At 33.6% G+C, this 24181-nt stretch overlaps 1 long non-coding RNA gene across 1 annotated transcript in view; it reads right to left on the reverse strand.

Moving 5' to 3' along the window:
- The window catches only part of LOC141495340 (uncharacterized), a 52135-nt gene that overhangs the window by 24801 nt on the left and 3153 nt on the right, over window positions 1–24181 (reverse strand). Inside the window, exons 3-6 of the long non-coding RNA XR_012470741.1 lie at window positions 22131–22178; window positions 20318–20486; window positions 15422–15544; window positions 13641–13718 (exon numbers count right to left, since the gene is read on the reverse strand). This is a non-coding gene — a long non-coding RNA (uncharacterized LOC141495340). The remainder of the gene's footprint in view (window positions 1–13640; window positions 13719–15421; window positions 15545–20317; window positions 20487–22130; window positions 22179–24181) is intronic.

Consider the following 24181-nt stretch of genomic DNA (forward strand, 5'->3'; position numbering starts at 1 on the left):
GCTTAAAACTGTTGCAATAGCTTTCTGGTTGGCTTCCTGACCTCAAGTCTCTACACACTCTAGTCCATCCTCCAGCCAAATAGATGTTCCAAAAGCAAGGATCTGACCCCATCATACACCTATTCCATAAACTCCAGTGACTCCTTCTTAGCTCCAAGACTTGATATAAAATCCTAAGTTTGGCATTCAATGCCTTCAAGGCATTGGTGGTTCCTATCTTTTTCCTGATATTCTTTGATCCTAAGACACTAATGTTATTTGCTGTACCTCGCATAAAGCATTCCCTCTTCATCTCTACTTCCTGAGTTATATAACTTCAAATCTCAACAAAATCCTACCTTCTTTTGGTAGTCTTTCCTGATTCCCCTTAATGTTAGCACCATCCCTCTGCTGATAATGTCTTTTCTATATGTCATCATCTGCACATTGTCTTCCCCATTAGACTGTGAACTTGAGAGCAGAAACTACCTTCTGCCTTTTTCTGGATGCCCAACACTTAACACAGCATCTAGCAAATAGTAGGTTCTTACTAACTGTTTGTCTAGATAGGATGATTTCTCTCTGTCCTTTGCCTTCATCAAGTCTTATGAACGGTTATATTTAATTGTATATTATCACATATTTATATGTATATTAAAATTTCTTAATAGCATTCCTGTCTTATGCCAAGTTTCTTAGAACCTATCCAACTATTAGTGAGGGACCTCTCTTCCTCAATCTCTTGTATTAATAATTTTTTATTTATTCTATATGGGCTTATATGTATGCTCAACTCTCCTCTTAGAAAGTAAACTATAATAGAGAGTATTTTCTTCTGTATTTGCATCACCAGTTACTAGACACAAAGGAAATGCTAATCGAATAAGATGAATTTCATTAAACTCTTGTATTTATATTAAAAAAATCAATTCCATAATTGTAAAATGGCAGAGGCATAGATACCTTAAAGATGTTCTGATAAGAATCTGGGGATTTTAGAGTTTTAGAGGCTTGTAGACTCAGTGAACCAATGGTGAGTTGTATCATCCAAAAAACTTATGTAGTCTTGGGCCCGACTAAGTGAGCAACAGCTTCCAGAAATGGAAAAATAAGCAGCTGGATGGCTCAGAAGACAGAACCAGGGATTGTCAGAAAGACTCTTACGCCTGAGTTCAAATGACCTCGTACCCTTACTTAGCTAAATTACCCTGAGTCAATCACTTAACCCTGTTTACTTAAGTTTTCTCATCTGTAAAATGAGCTAGAGAAGGAAATGGCAAATCACTTCAATCTCATTGCCAAGAAAAACCCAAATAAGGCCATAAAAAATCAGAAATTCCTGGACAGCTAAGTGGCACAGTGGATAGAGCACTGACCCTGGAGTCAGGAGTATCTGGGTTCAAATCCGGCCTTGGACACTTAATAATTACCTAGCTGGGTGGCCTTTGGGCAAGCCACTTAACCCCATTGCCTTGCAAAAACCTGAAAAAAACCCCTCAGATGAAGAATCAGAAATTTCAGAAATGCCTGAAATCACCATCAACAAAAAAGCTTCCAGAAATACGGACATGACATTTCCATCACAATCTACCTTATCATATCTCATCTGGAGTACCGTATTCAATTCTGGACATCATGTTTTAAGAAGGATATTAATAAGTGGAGAGTATAAAGGAGGGGTAACCAAGATGAATGAAGGCCTAGGATTAATGATATATGACAACCAAGTGAAAAATTTGGGTAAGTCTTGCCTGAAAAAAGCAGATTCACAGGGAAGATGATAGTAGACAGGGAAACAATGATTGAAAATTCCAAAGTAGCAAAAAGGAAAAAAAAGTTTGCTAGTAAGGGGGAAAAAAACTAGCAATCATAACCTGTCCATAAGTGAGTAGCTGTTGTTGGTTTCCCTCTTTTAGAGATCTTCGTGTAAGGGGCTGGATTACTATAAGTCAAATAAGTTATAGTGAATATTGCTTTTTATATTATATAGTTTGAACTAGATAGAAGATGGGAAAACTTCCAACTTTCAAATTCTGTGAGATTTTTGTGGGAGCGTGTCTACCTGTGATCATTGTGAATACTGCAAAATTATATAAATAGCCAATTAAATTTTCTTTTGATCTTTAGTCACATAATAAAATCAACAGTATTATTTCACGTATGTGTCAATTTAAAGGAATTCTTCAACTCATTTTATTTAGCAGTAATGTCTTTATGTCTTCTAATTTAGAGCAAGAATGTCAATATAGATATGACTCAATTACTTCAGTAATGTTCCAATTGTCAAGTTCATTTTTATTGATGGTCTAATAGTTGTGTGGGATTCATAAGATCCACTGCTCTCTTTCTAGCTAATCTCTCACCATTACTGCCAAAACCAAAAAGGTCCAAAAAGAAATTAAGTATATCTTGAATTTTTGCCAATTTCATGGACTGCCTTAAGGCAAAAAACTCATGACCACGTGTCTAAATCTCTGATGATGAACCTCTCTATACTTCAGTGGAATGGTTCTCTTTTTGCCTAGCTTTCCAAATTAGTAGAAACCAGGAGCCTGTGATCAATTAACCATAGCTTTTGAGAATCTACACCAGAAGGAAGGAGGGGTTAAGTATTTTGCTGGAGAACTGTACAGAAATGCCTATATTTTCCTTTTTATAAAACCTGGGACTTATATGAAATTGAGTTTAGAAATCATTCATTGCAAGACATAGTTTTATAATAGTATATTCTAAATGGTAAATTTCATGCAACAGTTAGGAATGCTAAATAACATTAAATGAAACAGAACAAAAATGTTTTCATTACATAGAGTAGAGGTGTGGAAATCACTCTATAGATCACAAAATTACTATCCAAATATGATTTTGTGATGTATTACATAGGCTCCCTTTTCTTGCATATGCTCTAACTTTATAAATATATATATTATTACAATCTACATTTCCCATTTCCATGAATCATTTAATTGCAATTTATTTTGAATATCTGGAATATCAATTTTAGCATTCTAGATTCAACTATATATGCAGAACAATTAAAAATAAAGTTCAAAGACTTTTCTTTTTATTTATTTAAGGCAATGGGGTTAAATGATTTGCCCAAAGTCACAAAGCTAGGTACTTATTAAGTGGCTGAGACCACATTTGAACTCAGACCCTCCTGACACATTAAAATTTCAAAAGGGATAGGCTTCTTAGAATGAAAGCAAGATGGGACAATCTAATCCAGTTGTCTTATTTTTTAGATAAAGAGGACTGCAGAGAGATTAAATAATTTGCCCAAGGATACAGTGCTAGTTTGTAGCAGAACAATTTCTGTGTTCTTTCCATTCTACTATATTATGGCTCCTGGATGAAGTAGCTCTCTGAAAGTAGAGCCTTTGCGGAACTATGTTAAACACATGAAAAAAAGCAGAATTTTACTGCCCAAAGACCCTAACCCACAAAGGACTTTATGTTCATGTTATAAATAATTTAATTGCTGATTATTATAATTAAGAGAGTAAAAGAAGTCTTATAATAGACAATCTATGCGATATCTTCCTCCTTTCCCCAATATTCACCTAGTCAGAGACCCTAATAAAATGCCCCACCTTGCTAATTTCTCCTGCTTTATTCATGTAGCAGAAAGGAGGTTAAAGGAAGAATAGCAATAAGCAGATATTCCAGTTATAAGAATTTAAATAACAGAGGTGAGTATATAAAAAAATTATTTACATTTTCATTTACCTCCTATCTATAAACATAAAGAATTCAGAATTGTGACCTCAGAAGCATTTCTAGTGGATTAAGAATGTGCATATATATATATATATATATATATATATATATATATATATATATATATAATGATGTTTGTTCAATAATTCTAGAACTTTTTGGAAAAAATATTTTGAAACAATTAAAAAATGATAAAAGCCCAAAAATAAAGTTAATCTTTATATAGTCCCTAGGAACACAAGGAAGAGACTGGATTTCAGAGTAAAATGTTTATTTCTGTAGCTGAGTTCATGCTGCGCTTCACACTGACAAAACTTTTGGAAAAAGAAAAACATTCACGGAATTATTTTAAGTTGTATAGAGTCAACCAGGCCCTCTGCCTTCATGGATAAACCTCCTATTCATGGCAGAGCCTAAAGAAGTGTTGATGATCTATTTTAGACATTTGCTAATGCCAGAGTTGGATAGGAACAGTGATAAAAGTCAGAAAATACAGCTGATGGCAAGAAAAGAAATGAGGTAACTACTTAAATTCATGACATAAGTAAATTCAGGAAATATACCTATTCTTAGAGTGAATTTATCTCAGTTTATTAATTATGTTAATTTGGAATTCTTTTAACAGATTTTAAGATTTATTAAAGATAAAAGATATTGCTGTTAGCCATTTAAATCATCTATATTCCAAAAAAGGATTTTTTTCTTCTTAAAATTAAAGTTGCTAACAAGAACAAAATTTTAAAAGGCCCATTTAATTTTCATCTATTCCTTTTGAGGCCCAAATCTCTCACAAATTCATGAACTTCTAATACTAAAAATTTTTGTATAAATTGTGAAGTGAGATATTTCATGCATTTGAGAATTATATCTGAAAATATAATTCATAGAGAGAAGAGATAATAACCTTGTTTAGGAAAAAAATCTTTTCAACTCCTTCATTTTACAAAAGTGTAAATTAGGGTCTAACGAAATTAAATAACTTTCCTAAGATCAAAGAAACCAAGTTACATGATTAGAACTATCCAAATTCCTGTTTCCAATACCAACATTTTAAAAAGCAAAATAAATTTCCTTCATAAAAGGATTCACCATAGAATTTCCTGAAAGTTCTATATAATAATAATAATAATAATAATAACAACAATAAATTTAGATTTATAAGAACACTAATAATGTAGGTTTGGAATTTGTTAAATTAATTTCTAAATTTCTTCAAACCCATTTCAGTTATTTGAGTCGATTATAAACAAAAACACAATTCTTTTGTAAATCACTCATAATAAAATATCAAGATTCCAATATAGATTTCCAAATACTCTAGACAAATTGATCAATACACTGTTCTAGACCTGTAATCACCATCACACATAGAACTATTATCCTAAATTACTGAATATTAAAACTGATTCACAAAAACGTACTAACATTTTAAACAGATGCCTCTCCATCAAAAAGTCATAATTGCTATGATAAATGGATAAGAAGACTTCCAAAACAGAGACATTACAAAGGGAGTTCAAAATCAAGTGTCAACAACGTAAAACAAATAAAATTCCTTTTATCCTGTTTGCTCCTGGAATTGTACTGAAAATGTTTGTGGTAAGTCTATGCAGAGGGTATCTGAAGAACACAAACATTAAAAAAATAGCAAGGGAGCAGCTACGTCACACGGTGGATAGAGCACTAGCCCTGGCATCAGAAGGACCTGAGTTCAAATTCAGCCTCAGACACTTAATGGTCACCTGTGTGACCTTGGGAAAGTCACTTAACTCCATTGCCTTGCAAAACCTACCCCCTCCCAAAACAAAGATTACAGCAGGAAAGTGAATTGGCATTCAAAGATAATTTTTAACTAACACTAGTGAGGATGAAAATGAGATAATTATAACCATTGCAACAATGACAATGGAACATTTTGAATGTGATAAGTCAGTTTTATAAAATGGATAAAATGTTAGACTTGGAGTCAGAAAGACTAGAGTATAAATTCTATCTCATAAACTTGCTAACTATATGATTCTAGACAAGTCACTAAATCACCTTATAGTCCAGTTTCCTTATGTATAAAATGAGGGTAAACAAGAGTTATCACCCCACAAAGTTCTGATATGCTAATTAGATAAATGCATATCAAATAATGTGTAAAACTTAAGTGTTATGTAAATATGAGCTCTAACATCAACTATGCAAATATAACTACTTTCAGCAATTAAATTTATCTCTGTAACTTTTCAGAAATACCTACACTACCAAAAAAGAAGTAGATCTAAATGATGAAGACTGGATTTTATTGACATAGCATCCTTCATTCTAGCTTGCTTTAGACAAAAAAATGATGGTATAAAACAGTCTTTTAGATACATGGATAAATTATACTAGTATACATGACTGGTTGAAGGAGACCAAAATGACCTCACTGTGTTTAAGACAAATTACAGTGTGTTTGACTGTGACTGATCAGACCAATATGAGCTCGGAGTGCTCAATCACAAGTTGTCCATGTGACACATATTCCATGTGAACACCTCAGGTGGGTACTTTAAACTTATGAATGTTACATTTCCTTTGAGCTGCTTCCATTTGGCCTTCCACATAGCACCCTCACTGATGAGGGCACACCATGTTGGACAGTCCTGTGCCAGTGTCTCCCATGCTGCACAATCAATTCTGAAGTTCTTCAAAGAGACCTTGAGGGTATCATAGTATTACTTCTTCGGACCCCCTTGTGAGCACTTGCCCGGTGTGAGTTCTCCATAAAATAGCTTTTTGGCAAGTGTTCATCTAGCATTCTAACACTGTTTCCAGCCCATTGCAGCTGCACATGTATATTCACAAGTTTATATATGTATATATACATATATATATATGTATATATACAAACTTTCACAATATATGCATGCATGTTTACAAGTAACCAGTAATTTTGCTCTGCTGAGTACTCTTTTTTTTACTTTTTAGTAATTTGTGATTATGGTTATAATTTAATACAGTTGATATGACTAAACTAGAGTTCCTTCATAACATATACTCCATGATAAAAACATAAATAATAGTGCTTTCAGCAATGAATGTCAATATAATTTAGAACTCAAACCTTATTCATTTTCATAGCATTTCCAGGAAATACCAAAATATTGCAATTCTCTTTCTTAAAGTGTGAAAACAGCACTAAACGGAACTTAAATAGCTTGACTGAAACTGCATAAAAATAGATTTTATGCTTTATGAGCAGCATGGACATCATTTGTACAGAATGATTTAGCAGCACTGCATAGAATCAGAATGGTTAGATAACATATATTCCAAAGTTCTAACTCTAACTTTAGCATCCCCAAGATGTTATGGACTTCTGAGGTACTACTACCACCTTAACATCTATGTTTCTGTACCTTAAATGACTGGTTTATCTTTTTGGCACTGGTATGTCTCAATTCAAAGACAGGTACAAAACTAAATACATACCTAAAATATATAACTAAATCCAACTTACCTTCATGTGATTAATCTTTAGAAAATATAGGCATAGGGGCAGCTAGCTGGCGCAGTGGATAGAGCACCAGCCCTGGAGTCAGGAGTACCTGAGTTAAAATCTGGCCTCAGACACTTAATAATTAATTTCCTAGCTGTGTGGCCTTGGGCAAGCCACTTAACCCCATTGCCTTACAAAAAAAATTCTTAAAAAAAGAAAGAAGATATAGGTATAAAAATATTATTCATCCTAGTTTGGCATTTCCTTTGTCATCATCATAAAGTATTAACTGCCTCTTATCACCATTAGGAACTAATGCTTAAGTACATCAATAAGTGGGAAGATGTGTGATTGTTTCAGTGTAGAATCTCTGGGCATGGCAGATCCCAATCTTTGAGATTGACTTGTGGCTAAGGAATGTTCAATATCTTGGTCCTGGCCTCAGAGCTAATTAATTTAGATGGCCAGTCAATATACATCCATCACCAACTATGTGGCTGACACTGCTGGAGATACAAAGAAAGGTAATAGGCTGTCCATGCTCTCCAGGAGCTCACAATCTAATTAAGAAGATATCATGTAAATCAATAAGTACAAACAAGTTATTTACAAAATAAGGTGGAAAAAACCATCAAGAGAAGGAAGTCATCAGAATGTAGAAGGATCATGAAAAGTATGGTTTAGAAGGTGCAAGGTTAGTAAGAGAGGTAAAGGAAGTCAGTGAATTTAGGAAACTGACATGCAGAGACAGAAGATTTCAGAAATGGGGACAGCAAAAATATCCAAGAGGCTGGAGATGAAGTATCTTGTTCAAGGAACAAAAAAGAGGCCAATGTCACTAGGTATAAGAAAACTACTAGGCAACTGAGCTAAGTTATAAAGAGCTCTGAAGGCTAAAGAGAATTTCATAATTGATTCTGTAAACAGGGTGTCTTAGATTAGGGCTGCAGTTGACATGGTCATGCCTGTGCTTTAGGAAAATCACTTTGGCAGCTTAGGACAAGACAGACAGACTGAAAAGGGAAGAGATCTGTGGGAAGCAAAACATTCTGTTGGAAAAGTTCAAGCATTAAGTGATAAGGTACTGCAGCAGGATGAGGGCAGCATCAGAGGAGAGAAGGGGATCTATATGAGATATAATGCAGAGGTGCAATCAACTGACCTTGGCAGAATACTCAATTTGGAGGGTGAGAGATAATGAGAACTCAAGGAGGACACCTAGGATGGAAGTCTGAGGGACAGGGAAAATGGGAATGCTCTCCAGAGAAATAGTAAAATTTGGTAGAAAGGAAAGTTTGAAGAAGAAATATGAGATCAGTTTCAAACATGATGAGTGCAATAATTCCATGGGACATCCAGTTTGGAATGTCAAATAGAAGTAAGAGATATAAGGGTAGAAGTCAGCAGAGAGGCAACTTATGACTGGATAAGAAGATTTGAGAATCATTGGCATGGGAATGATAATTAAGTCCATGAGAGTTGGTGAGATTATCAAGTGAAATAGCATAAAAGAAGAGAACCCAAGAGAAGTCCTGTGGAACATCTGTGATTAGTAAGCATGAAACGGATGAAGATCTAGCAAAGGACACCAAGAGGGAGCAGTCATATGATAACAAAGAAAATTAGGAGAGAGCAATGTCATGGAAGCCTTAAAAGATGAGAGTTCAAAAGAGAATGAGTGACAGGGTAAAAGGCTGAAAGAGAAGTAAAAAAGAATAAGAACTGGAAGAGTTACATTAGATCTGGCAATTCATAATACATAAGTAACTTTGGAGAGAACAGTTTTGTTTGAATGATGAAGTTGGAAGACAGACTAGAGAGCTATGAAAAGAGTAAAGGAAGTTGAGGCACATCTATGAAGAAAGGCTTTTCAAGGATAAACATGGATATGTTTATAAGCAGTAAGGAAGTAGCCATTACAGATACGCAGACCATCAAGATCAGTAAAAATGAATATAATAGGGGGGGTTAATCTGCTGGAGAAGGTGATGGAATGAAATAGGATTACTCCTTTATGCAGAGAGTTTTTGTCTTGGCAAGGAGAAGAATCATCTCTTCATGTGAAACAGGTGAAAAAAGAAGAGAATGTCAGAGAATATGTACACACACACACACACACGTATATATGGGTATTATGAGATGACAAGGATGGAAAAGCAGTGCTTTTTGGCAAATGACTTCAATATTTTTAATAAAATATGAGGTAAAGTTCTCAGGTGAAAGGGAAAGAAAAAGGGGAGTCATAAGAGATTTGAGGAGGAAGAAAAAAATTCAGAAAAGCTACTTTGGAAAGTGAGTTGGTAAATGATATACAGAAGGACTGACAAACAGCAATGAAGGCCAAGTTAAAATGATGCAACATAAATCTGTAGTCGACCTATACGGAACAGTTTAATGATGTTCTGCACCGTCTATCAACAATTCATGTATAAGTGTAAAAGCAGCAGATGATTAAGAATATATATTTTATATAAGGTTTGGCAGCAACATATGGGACAGGGATGCAAGAGAAGAGGACAATGTCAAGTTAAACTAGTTTAAGGAGTGTTCAAGGCAGAGAAGGAGAGTGACTAGTTCAAGGGTATTAGATGGGGAGAGAAACAAGGGTTTGAAGGATTAGAGGTCATGCTGAAGAAGAGTATAATTTTGTATCAGAAAACAGTGGGAGAAGTGAAAAGTCAATAGACCACGATCAGATATAGGAGTTTCATAAATCTTAACCATGAAGGTGGTATGTTTGTGGGTGATGAAAAAATCAATAGTATAATCATCTTTGTGTGATACTCAGGTAATATGGAGGAATAAATCATAGGAAATTAGTAAAATTAGTGAATGGTGTGATGGAGAATCAACATATATATATATTTATATGTATATTACACTATATATATTATATATTATATATTACATATAATATATATTATATATGTATATGTATACAGGAGAATAAAATGAGGACAGAAGTTGGAAAGTTAAGACTGTGAGCTTTGAACTCACTGACAATGAACTCACTGAGAAAAAGGGGAAGCACCTGACTATTAGTAGATAAATTTTTACTGAGTGATATATAAAGTGAATGAAACTCAAAGAAGTAAAGGTCATTGAGTGATATTAGGAGAAGGAGTAACTTTCCCTTATCTCTCCTAGTGAATCCAAGGGGAGGAGTGAAAAAGCAGTCAATGCTGGGATGCTAGTGGTTAGCACAGAGGCATGTCTCAGTGACTGGCAGAAGATGAAAGGTGTGGGAAAGAAAAGGATTTAAGATGAAAGCAAACTTGTCATTGATGGAAAATTCCTGAAAGTATTGTGGAGTAAATGAGTATCTTTGGAGTAGAACATGGTGGAGACAGGGGATGTTGAGATGAGAGGAATAAGATGGGAAGGGGACTTGAAGAGGAAGGGGAATGGCTAATAAGGGTTCAAAATTACTGGATGGGTAGAGTATAACTGGAGGATGGGTTTGTTCATAATTAAGGTTAGATTTTTAATGTCCATAGAGCTTTGGTGTCAAAGTTTGGTGGGGAGAGATCCAGGAAGTTCAGATTAGAGAGAGCAAGTATTTGGAGTTGAAGGAAGGGTGGTGAAGTTAGGTCTTCCTGAATGCCAAGTTTAATATTCTACCCATTATGCCATGGAGCCTCTCTAGGATGCACATATTCTCATATTAAGCTAATAACAGACAATTAGTAAAGTAAATCTATTTGAAAACAAAAATCACAGCAAAAGACTACGTTATAGTCAAGCCACAAATTGTATATTATGATGAAGAAGTCTCCATACTGGGAATTCTGTACATATATGAAAACACAAGTTGGAATCCCCACCAAAGTTCAAATTCAACAGTATAATCAGAATAGTTATAACTACCAGTTATAAATTTTTTTAAAAATCAGTAAATTTATATCACTTTCTTAGAAAAATTTTATAATTAAATCAAAAAGCTGATTTTATAATTAAGTCACAAAGGCTCAAAAGTTCAAAATAATGGGGTTTCACAGGGTTTTTAGAGAATCCTCTATAGGTATTTAAATAATGATATCATTAAGCCATTATGTCATATAATACTACGGGCTCAAGTGGTAGGTTCTGATGCTTAAAAGCAGTTTTTTAGATACTCCTAAAAACCCAGTTTTTAAATATTTTCTTTATCTCTCTGAAATGATAATGTGCTTATTCATACTGTCAGTAAATGGTGATAGGAGATAACAAAACCTAATTAGTCTATTATTCTGAAAACTGCAAACATTGATATTTAGGCTATATAAAATAACAAAAATTCCCTTTTGTGTTTCCAAGCAAAAGTAAACAAACAAATTAAACCAGCCTTCCAGAAATGGATTCCAAAAGGGGAAATGTACTCCCATCATGTATTAATGAGAACTATTAACATAAAGAAGGGAAGGAAAACAATTTATTGTTAAATAAGTAATCTCAAGTGCATTCACAAGATGTAAAGGACTGAGTAAAATTCACTTCAAGAAATGCTTGCACAGTATTAGTCTAACACTGTATCCCAGGTTAATTCAAAATCTATGATACAGAAATATAGAATACATGATAAGACAGTTATGAAATGGATGAATAAGCAGACCCAAAGAAAATTTCAATGAATTATCAACATGGAGATAGAACTCTAATGGCTGTCACAGGAATCTGTTCTCTGTCCATTACTATTCATTATTTTTTATCAATGATTTGGATGGAGACATGCTCCTAAATAGGCACATGACACAAAACTGGGAATGACAGTGAACACTTTAGGTGGCAATCAGAATCATTTGAAACCTAGGAAGAATAACTGAATCTAATTAAGTAATGGGAACAAATGTAAAGTTGTTTTACTATCCCTCTTAAAAGACTAATAATATGTGTAAATGAAGCATACCAACTGACAGGACAATAATATATACCTGATTGTGCAAGATACTAAGTTAGTGTATCTATCTATCTTTCTCTAGATGTATCTACTTCTCAGAGAAATAGATAGATATGTCTAGATAGATAGATAGATAGATAGATAGATAGATAGATAGATATAGATATATATCTTGGACAGGAACTGCAGAAATACTGAGTTGAGTCTAGAACTGAATGGGATAAAGAGATTGAACAAAAGGCATCGAGCAGATGCATACTACTTTAGATGATCTCAAGTTGCTTTTGGAAAGAAAAATATGTTAACAAAAAAGGCAGCTCATATCACTGCAAATTATAAACTCTAAGATATAAAAATTATGAGTAATCCAAAGAGCAAAGGAGACATGCATAGGGGAGAAATGTAGGTTATAGGAAACTGCCAAAGTGTACTACCTCTACACATGAAGAAATATAAAGAATTGGGGGAAATTTCATTTGAAAAGGAAATAGGCTACTCATAGAATAAGAACAAAAGAAAACAGATAGACAACCAAATATTTCACAGATACTCAAAAAAGATCTTGAAGAAAATCTCCAATGCTAAATATCAGTCTTTTATGCAGGATTTAAAAGAGCATGGAAAAGAATTTCAAAGGGCAAGGCTAGCATGGATTATGGTCTGAACCTCTGGAGTTGGTGCCCAAATTGATAGGGTCATGAATTCACTGAAGGATATAAAAAGACTGAGGAGGACATGATAGTTAACATTAAATACCTGATAATTATCACACACACAAAAAGAGTATAAACTTTTCCTCTTGCCCTCTGAATGTAGGACAAAGGCCATATTTGAATTTTAAAAAGACTAGGTTTGTACTCAGGAAAATCTGGGTTTGAATCTTACCTTAGAAAACTAGTAATAACCTGACAACTGGGCAAGTCACTTGCTCTCTCTGAGTCTCAGTTTTCTCATTGTCAAATTAAGAATTGAGCTTTATGATCTTAATATCTTTTCCTTAATTTCCTTAAAATTTAGGTTCTTATATTACCATCTAAGAAAGATAAGTGTGGTTTCAATGCAAAGTGAATTAAAAAAGTTTTCCAGAAATTTCCAGAAGTTAAGTGGCTGCTGTGGGAGATGTCAAATTCATGCTCCCATCTGAGGTTTTTCAAATAGCAGGTGGATGCCTATTTTTAAAGAATATTGAACCAGATGACCAAATATGAAGTTTCTTCCAATGCAAAGTCTGTGATAGTTTTCAATCATACCACAATTCTAGCCAAATAGTCACTTATGGACCCTTCACAACTAGGCAGGGCAGAAAAAAACCAAGATGGACCAAAAGGAACAAGATGTCATAGCTTGTCTCCCTTAGAAAAACTTAGAAGGCAAGAGTACCATAGAAAGCTTTTCAAGTCCTGGATCATATCTCTGTAGCTTCTAAATTATTTCTACTGATTGTTAAGAAAATTTCAGATACACAAAGCATGGTGTTCAAGGATATTTGATTTGCTAATAGAAGCACACTATACAATCAATAATGTTATGATTGTGAACCCCCTCCTTCTCAAGTACTTCAAAGAAGAAACTTTTCTTGAACTTTTCCACACCTACCTGAAATCCATGTTTTCCTCTCCACCATGTGCTCAATACTTTTGGTGGCATGTCAATAACTGATACAATGTCTCCCACCTATGAAATAAAAATTGGAGGAAATCAAATGCATAACTACTGCTGTGGTTAGAATTTGAAGCTAAGCACTGGAATGGAGATAAGTATCATTCCCTACTCTGACAACTATGCTTTTTAAAGGATCCCAACATTTACTGAAGTTCTGTTTCATACAAAATGCATGTTTGTACTGGCTGCTTAAAAAGATGGGAACAATTAGCTAAATGGACTGAATAAATTTTACTCAATTTGTGCTATAATCAAATGATCAAAGAAGGTCACATTCAAGAGTTATTCTGAATATCAGATACTGTGTCCAGCCTATAGTCATCTTTTGTTTTCAAAAGATGGTTCAAGAAAAGGTGACAAATGAGGTACCAAGATCATATTAATTTTCTCTAATAGCAGGTTAACAGTTTGCATTCAGATGATGTTTGGGGTTAGTCAATATTTAAAGATCTATCTTATTTAATCATTTTCACCATCCCCATTTTAGTGATAAGCAAAATGACCTGTTCAAGGCTGCACAGCTAGTAAGGTGGAGTGAGGACTTTGGACTCAAAATCAGAGCTCTTTTCAAGTCAATAAGTAGTAAATACAATATTTATTGTTTAATCTTTTAATATGATGAGATTCCAATTGGTCAATCAATTGACAAACCAAGCATAATTTACTATGACTTAGTTCTTCTCTAAATGGATGGTTCAAAACACACTGAAACATCTGACATCTCCCAATGATGAATAACAGAATTCACTTCAATTTTTATAGTGATAGAAAAACTAAGAATTCCACATACTACTGTATACCATTTATTTTAATAGCATCACATTTACCATTTAAATTAAAAGATGAACTTATTCCATGATATAAACAACACAACTGAATAAAATATAATCTAAAATACTAGATTCCTAGATTTAAAACTAAAGGACACACTGAAGGTCTAGTTTTATCATTTCATTTTACAAATCAACATCATCTTTTAGAAATGAAGAAACTGAGGACCAAAGAGATTAAGTGTCTTTCCCAAGATCATACAGACCCTAAGTAACAGAGTCAGACTTTAAATTGATATATTGTGTTTCTACATAGACATAATTACACAAAAATACACCCCTGTGTGTATGTGTATATGTATGTATGTATTAGTACATCTCTCTCTCTCTCTCTCTTTCTCTGTGCATGTGTGTGTCTGTATATATATATATATATATATATATACACACATATATATACAGAAACACATACATATACATATATGCTGATAAGAATCATGTTTTATTTATGCAAAACTGCATAGAAAAGAAACACACCAGCTAACACTTGGAATTTTTATAATATTAGTATTTATATCCACCTAGTTCTAAAACTTTTACTGACAGGTACATATTTCAAAGAGAGCTTAAATTGCACAAAGTGAAAGTTCTGATTATGTTATATCACTCAAAACTAAGTTACAAACAAAAAATCAAAATAATTATCATTAACAATATTGTGGGGCAGCTAGGTGGCGCAATGAAATGAGCACCAGCCCTGAAGTCAGGAGGACCTGAGTTCAAATTCCACCTCAGATACTTAATAATTACATGACTGTGTGACTTTGGGCAAGTCACTTAATCTCATTGTCTTGCAAAAAGCAAAAAAAAATTTTGGAGAAAAATAAAATTTTTCCTACTTCAGTATGTGAGCATTTTGCTTGTACATCTATATTCAAATATTACCTCTAAGGACAAATCATCAGGAGCACAACCAGTGTATCTCTTGATAACATGGGCAGCACCAACAACAGGTGTGTTAATTGATGATTCTTCATGAACTAACAGGTGATTTCCCTTGTTATCAATCTGTTTAAGAAAAGAAACCAAAGTAATTGAGGGCATGTGAAATATTATTTATAGCTGATGGAAATCTTCAAGTTGATTCAAAGAGAACACAACTCAGAAGACTTGAAGGACAAAAAGGGATTAAATTAATAATAAATATTAAATTCATCAAAGAAAGCAACAAGAAGCAGTGAATAAATAAAAAATTAAGGTCAAATATATCATTAATTTATGAGAAGATTTAATTTTTAAATAACTATAATTTATTATATATGTGCTAGGCACACTGAAATGAATATTGATTAGATTCTTTTTCTTTCATATTATTAAAATTTATTGAGTTCCTAAGTTAGACAAGGCTATAAACTATAACTATTTTCCAATCAATTGCCTTTTCAAGGCAATCAACATTCCTTATGAACAGTAACCTATATTAAAATGTTTATGTTTACAACATTGTCAGATGATTAATTATGGCAAGTGCAGCTCATCTCAGCAGTTCAGAGGCAAGGACAACCATGAACTTTTTTGAGATAGAAAAAATATCCCTAAGATATTTCACATAAAAGTCAAGAAAATGTTTTTACAATGGAGTGGAATGGGGGAAGGTAAGGGGAATGAGTGAGCCTTCATTCTCATCAGAGGCTCAGAGAGGAAATACCATACACATTTAATATGGTATAGAAATCTATCTTACCCTAGAGAAAAATGAGAGGAAAGGGATGGGATAAGGGGAAATGGGGAGGGAAGTAGGGAATAGGCAATAGAAGAAAGGGAAGATCATGGGAGAAGTACTCCAATACAATACACTTCTAAATAGGGACAGGATGAAAGGAGAGAGAGAGAGAACAGAATAGATGAGAATGGAGATAATAGAGTGGGAAAAATATTGAAGCAATCTCTGGTGGCTATGATAGGAAGGCAACTCATCTCAGAGACAGAGGCAGTGGCATCTGAACACAGACTGTAGCACACATTTTTTCTCTCACTATTCTTTAGGTTTCTCATCTTTTTTTGGGGGGGGTTACAATTACTCTCACAACAAGATTATTGCATTAATATAAATTAAATAAATAAACAAAAAAGGATAGTAAAGACAAGTTTTTTGTTCTCTTCCCCAACATAAAAAATGAAGACAAGGAAGTATTATAAGAGAACTGAAGATGAGGAATTGAAGAATTTTCCTATTTCAGCAAATGCACCAACTTTGGAATGAAACATTGCTCTGACTTAAATGATTTTAAATGGAATTTCTCTTTCTATCCCTTGCTGTTGGGTTTTGTTGGTCATATATAGAAATGTTGATGTTTTAAATGGATTTATTTTATATCCTGCTATATTACTAAAATTGCTAATTGTTTCAAGTACTTTTTTAGTTGATTTTCTAGGGTTAAGTATACATCTAGAAAGAATGAGAGTTATGTTTCTTCATTACCTGGGATCCTTCGATTTCTTTCTTATTGCTAAAGCGAACATTTCTAATATAATATTGAATAACAATCATAATAATGGACATTCGTGTTTCAACCCTAATCTTACTGAGAATCTTGCTTATGCCGATTACATATAATGTTTTAGATAGATACTGTGTATCATTTTAAGGAAAATTCTGTTTATTCCTATGTCAGTGTTTTTAATAGGAACAGGTGTTGTATTTTGTCAAAAGTTTTTTCAGCATCTATTGAGGTAATCATATGTTTACTGTTAATTTTACTACTGATATGATCAATTATGCTGAATGTTTTTCTAATACTGAACTATTCCAAGCATAACTTGTATAAATCCGACCTGATCATAGTTTATTACCCTAGTGATAAACTGCTGCAATGACTCTGCTAAAATTTTATTTAAAATTTTTGCATCAATATTCATTAGGGACATTGGTCTGTAATTTCCTTTATCTGTTTTGGCTCTTCCTGATTTTGGTATCAGCACCCCATTGTTGTCATAAAAGTAATTTGGCAGAATTCTTAACCTATTTTCTCAAATAATTTATATAGAATTGGAATTAATTATTCTTTAAATGTTTGATAGATTTCATTTATACATCCACCTCTTCCTGGAGATTTTTTTCTTAGAGAACTTTACTGATGGCTTGTTCAATTTCTTTTTCTGAAAAGAAGTTATTTAAGTATTTTATTTCCTCTTCTGTTAATCTGGGCAGTTTATACTTATGTTATCAGATTTGTTAGTAAAATTTCTATAATTTCCTCCTCATTTAACCCTTTTCATTTTTGATACTGAGAATTTGGTTTTCTTATTTCTTTCTTTCAATCCCATTACCAAAGGTTATTTTTCCATAAAAACCAACTCTTAATTCTATTTATTAAATAGTTTTCCTATGTTACTAAGTTCTTCTTTGATTTTCAAAATTTCTAATATGGTATTTAATTTGAAATGCTTAATGTCCCCTTTTTTTTAGTTTGTTTAGTCACATGCCCAATTCACTGATCTCTTCTTTCTCGAATTTAAGCATTTAGAGATTTAAAAATTTACCCTAATAATTGCTTTGGCTACTTCCTGCAAAGGTTTCTATGATGTCTCATTACTGTCATTGCATTGGTTGAGACTGTTGATTATTTCTATGATATGCTGTTTGATCCACTCATAAAAACTTAAAATTAGATTATTCAGTTTCAAATCAATTTTCAGTTATCCTTCCTTGGTCCTTTATTGCATGTAATTTTTTGCTGCTTCATGATCTAAAAAGGATACATTTAAAATTTCTGCTTTTTTGCAACTGATTGAGATTTTTTTATGCCCTAATACAAGGTCAATTGTTTTGTAGGTGCCATGTACCACTATATTCCATTTTATCCCATTCAATTTTTTCCATAAGTCCAATAACTTTCCTAAAATCCAATTTGCCTTCTTAACTTTCTTCCTGTTTATTTTTGTTAGATTTATTTAATTCCGGCTATGTATACTGGGCAACTCACTTAATTTCTCAGGCCCTACACCTTTCAGGAAACTTGTCTCATCTGCTCTGGTAGAAGTTATTTCTTTCCTAGGAATTCCCTGTCTCAATAAAATCACAGGACTAGATCAAAAAGAAAAAAATCAAGTAGCTGTTCTAATTGGAAATAATCATGTAAGACAGTTACAGCTTTAGTGTGAAATTTAGGAAACTGAAAAAATAAATTAAATATACATGGAAAGACAAACTGAATCCTGCAAGTTGAAATATGTATCAAAATATGATCAAAATGTGTATAAGACTTAAACAGAAAGCATGGCATCATAAGTAAATTAAGGGAGCATGGAAAAATGTATCCATCAGATCTATGAATGAGGGAAGAATTTATGATCGAACAAGAGCTAGAAAGATTCACAAAGTAAAGTGGATATTAATTATATAAAATTCAAAAGATTTGGCTGAAACTAAACGGGGATACAGATACACTACTGATGGAGTTATATGAACTGGTTCAATCATTCTGAAGAAAAAGTCGGAACTACGTCCAAAAAATTATATAATTTTTCATATCATTTACCAACAATACCACTGCTAAGTCTGTATTACAAAGAAATAAAAAAGAAAAAAGGAATGGTGAGAAAACAAAGATTTTTTTTTCCAGGAAAACTTAAAGGAACCAGGCATATTTACCTTGCCTGAAGCAGATAATTAAGAGGGCAATGTGATACTACTATCTGTAAATATCTGAAGGTCTGGGATCAGAAAGGGTTATATTTCATTTGCCTGGCTTCAGGGAACAAAACTAGGTAGCAATAGAAAAGAAGCAGATCGAAGCTCTCTATAAAGAAACATTTTTAAAAGCCTGGGCTGTCCAAGAAATGAAATGTGGTACCTGAGAACTAAATATCCTAATCCTGGAAATCTTTATAAAGAAGCTTAAAGGTCTAAGAGATTGTAATACATAAGAGATTTGGAACTGGAAGGTTTGTAGGTTACAGGTCACTATCCAGCCTACTCAGTTACACACGAGGATGATGAGAGGCTGGAATATGTTCCCATGGTCATACAAGACAAGACTAAGTTCAAATCCAGTTTCTCTGACTCTAAATCCAGAACTCTTTCTACTAAGGATGGACTGGGGATATAAAAAGGAATCCAACTAAGCCTTAGAATGGATTAAACCAATCTCTACGAGTATCTTTAGTACATTATCTAAATCAACCTTCAGATTGTATTTAATCAATCTAAGACGTGGTAATTCTGTGTGCAGTAAAGATAGGAGTCTATGAACCATAGCATATTAGAAATTGTTGAAGAAATTAGGAAGTGAGGTGATAAAATAGGGATTTATTCTGTGGTTTTTTTTTTACATTAGGTAAAATAAAACCCAAAGGTAGCAGTTTAACATGAGGAATGTTTGGAAACAGAACAGATTGCAAATCAGTGATTTTTCTAGGTCACCAGAGGACAGACAGCTAGGTAGCTGAGTGAACAGAGCATCTGGTCTGGAGTAAGAAAGACTCATCTTCTTGAGTTCAACTCTGGTCTTAGATACTTACTAGTTGAGTGATTCTGAGCAAGTCACTTAACTCTGCTTGCCTCAGTTTCCTCATCTATAAAATGAGCTGGAGAAGAAAATGGCAAACTACTCCAGTATCTCTGCCAGGAAAATTACTGAACAACAATAAAAGGTCACCAGAAATTTTCTCAAACTAGGTGATGTCAGGGATACTGTGGAAGAAATTTCTGAATTGTATAGGAAGTTCTCTTCTGATTCTTGAGATTTTGTGCTTCTCCGATTCAACAAAAGTCCCAATTTAGTTAATTTATTACTTGTTCTTTCCTGCAGAATGTTTAATTCTATAAGCTTTACTTACCTGAGGCAGTCATCTGTGCTAGAAACAACAAAAATAAGGAAGTAGCATCAACTTGTAAATGTCCCCATTGGTCATCACCAAGCACCGTGCCACAGGTGGCAGGACTGTACTTGGCATGCAAACTGTCCTTGGAGCTCTGAGAGTTTTTAAACTTCTCAACTTTATCCACCTAAGAAAAGATAAAGTATAGTTCAAAGTGAATCGCTCTCCGAAACCCAGTTAGAAGCACTGAATTGACACTTTATTTAATAACCTCTATTTAATGTGTTCTGGGGACCAAAAGGTAGGGCATTTGACATTTAAGAGCAAACTGTTCTGAATGAATTACTTCATGGAAGGAAGAACTATTGTTATTTCAGTTGTGTCCCACTCTTTGTGATCCCATTTGTCATTTTCTTGGTTTGTCATTTTTTTTTCCTTCGGCTCATTTTACAGATGAAGAACTGAGGAGAACAGGATTAAGTAACTTGCCCAGAATCACCCATCTAATAAGTTAGTTCTAAGGTCAGATTTTAACTCAGGAAGATGAGTCTTTCTTACTGCCAACTAATTGTCCCAGAAGGAGAAACATACCACAGCTATTATTCTTGGTCACTGTTAAGAATTTTTCAAGTATATCACCAAATCCAGATATTGACTAAACAAACACTAATTGAGTACTTATAAGAAAACGGGAAAGATTTCATTAGCGTGGATAGAGAACATTGGCTATTTTTAATAATTAAAAATTCAAGTGGGTTCTTTAAAGGTATATATCAAGGTGAAAAATTACATGCCCAATTTCCCACAACAACAAAAACAACAGAGGAGGAACTGAAGCTAGCGGTTCTTCACTATACACTCAGTTTTCTATCTATTAGAACATAGTTGCCTCTGACTGAATATTCTATTTTTCTAGGAATAATGTCCAAAATATTTTGGCTTCTTGTGCTAAACCCATACGTGAAAGGAGTCTAATCAATAATATTTTTTTACACCTAAATGTTAAGTTTTGGTGGGGGGCAGGAATGGAGTCAGATGTTCTTTTCAGTGCTTATCCTAGTATCTTTTGCGGAGGTCATGGGGAATGGGAGGTGGGGGAGGGCAGGTCCAGACTTGTGATTTCAGAGAATTTTTTGACATGAAAACTGATTCAAACTAGGGACTTTTGAGGACATTGAAAAATTAATTTGTTCATGGTCACATAGATAGAATGTGTAAAAAAGTAGGACTTGACCCAGTTCTTTCTAACTTTCTACCCAATATGCCAGATTATCTTATACTTAAAAAATATTTGCTGAATGAATGAAAATTACATTTGCTGGTACACTGAAAACTGTTTATTAGTTGAAGCACCTCCTCTAAGTGAAGCAGTTACTCATAAATATTATCTATCAAATATTCAAGTTTATTGTTGAGACTATACCATACACAGGGTAGAAGTAATATACCAACCAAAGGCTTGAGTTAAATCAACAACAATAAAAATGTTATTTCAAGCTAAAAGAAATTATTTCAATAAAGAGTCACAAGTGACTATGTTTTACTTGTTTTAGAAATAGCATGTTTATAAGGTGTCAGAGTAAAACATACTTTCTCTTTTTCAAAGCTAAAACAACTTATTAATGAAATGTTTCACCCTAGATATGATTTGACCTTTGGAAAAGGTTTTTAAACAAAAACCTCTTTTTACTTTTGTATAACAAATTATTAAGAAAAGCATCATGAAGGTCCCAAGAAAAATTCAAAGTGTCTCAAGAAGTTTCAGCTTCCAGTGATAACAATATGAAATTTCAGATAAAAAAGCTTATAAAAACAAATGTTTTCCAATTACCTGTCTCATCATACGCTGAAGAAGATCCCGCATCAGTTTCACTACATTCTGAAAAAAATGAGAAATAGGATCATATCAATCAATCAACATTTATTAAATATGTCAAATCATATCATCTACTTGTTTTATTCATTATAAAATATCATCCTTTCAAACATTTCTTCAGGTACTATCAAATTTATGTGGCTAGTCATTCCCATACATTTTCCCCTATATGGTCACAGGTCAATTCCAATCCACAAACATTCATTAAGTGCTCATTCTGTGGAAGGTGTTAGAGATACAAAGTCAAATCACCCTACCCTCAAGGAGCATTCTGTGGGGGAAACAACACCCACACATAAACCTATACAAAGGAAAATAAAATAAATATAAGGTACCATTAGAGAGGGAGTATGGAGGAGAAGGTTAACCATCATGAAAAGTTAAATGTTCTGGTGCTCATTTTTTTAAATTCTACATTGCTTCATAAAAATATTTTCAGATTCCTTCATACTTCTTCTTTAGGATTTTGTAAGGCAAATGGGGTTCAGTGGCTTGCCCAAGGACTCACAGTTAGGTAATTATTAAAGTGTCTGCGACCCCATTGGAACCCAGGTACTCCTGACTCCAAGGGCCAGTGCTTTATCCACTGTGCCACCTAGCCACCCCTTCTTCATACTTTTTTTTATCTTAATAGTATCATAGTATTACATTGCATTAGTGTGCTAGAATTTATTTAGCAATTTGCATTACTCAACAACTGGATTACTTCCAATGTTTTACAATTAAAAATAACATGGAAAATTGTAAAATAATATTCCCCTCTCCCCCCAAAAAGGCCAATATTTTCAAAGTATAGGCAGTTGGTGTTTTATACAAACTCAATTTTACATAAAGAATTCTGAAAGAAATCTACATTCCAAAAAAAAGTCCCAAAACAAGCAAACCAACTATGTTCACTTTACTGTATAGTACTGTGCTTTTATCTCTCTTCTCATGCCCCTCTGGCTCAAGGCTTCCAACCTTCCCCACAAAAACCTCTTTAAAAATGCTCCAAGTGAAGACAGAAGAATGAATACTATTATCAGTGTAGGATACTTGGCTTAAGACATCTGGCCCTAAGAAAAAAGATCTCTGTCCCACTCTACTCACCTGCCCATGAATATGAATATGGTTCCACTGTGTCTTTTTTTTTTTTTCCATCTGCACTCAGATGTCCAGCGTTTGTCTCAGAACCCTGCGTGTCAATCACACATTCTCTATCTGTAGCATCACCTTCTGATATCATGGTCCTCGTTGAGAATGAAGGACAAAAAAATACCAACTTCTTTCCGCAACTCTACAACACTTAGATAGCTGGTAGTAAAGAAAGATCTCATGATTGTCTCATGTTCAGACTCTCTGAGATCTCTGTCATTCAATTTTAAGACAAAATTATGAAATTATAATAAACTATATAAGAAAGGTGAAAAGAATATTAAGGAATTTTCTCTTTACTGAGATTTTCCATAGCCAAGAGAACCTGCCTTGAGGCCTGCTTCATGGGGAAGAACAGAAGAGCCTTTGTTTCAAGGAATTACAACTTTCTCTTGATACAGTAATTCCTAGCAAGAAATAAATGTCATTTTCTAGAAGAACATCTGTAGTATTTTAAAAGTCTTAAAAAACAGACATGCCCTTATGCACATTATGACCCAGGTTACAGGAAAATCAAAACCAGGGATTATGGCATACACAGAACCAATCAGGGTTTTCTTGGGTCTTCAGTGAGTAATAATATTTATAAAGCAGCAAGATGCAACCTTAAGTTCAGCTTTCCTAATTTTTAACAGCTAGCTTTACTTAAAAAAATGATAATATTTTATGAAAAGGGACAAGTATAAAGATACTATCAAGACAGATCTGACAGGACATGAGAGTAAATCAAAGATAAACTAAGTTTATAAACCAAGTAGAGAGGCTGATTTATCATCAACAAAAATGAAAAGCTTTCAAAAAGACGTGGGATGAAGTGGGAATATAGGCTTATTTATTTTGGATATGCAACATGCAAATCGAGATAACCAATT

The sequence above is a fragment of the Macrotis lagotis genome, chromosome 8, assembly GCF_037893015.1.
Source record: "Macrotis lagotis isolate mMagLag1 chromosome 8, bilby.v1.9.chrom.fasta, whole genome shotgun sequence".
NCBI classification, from domain to species: Eukaryota; Metazoa; Chordata; class Mammalia; order Peramelemorphia; family Peramelidae; genus Macrotis; species Macrotis lagotis.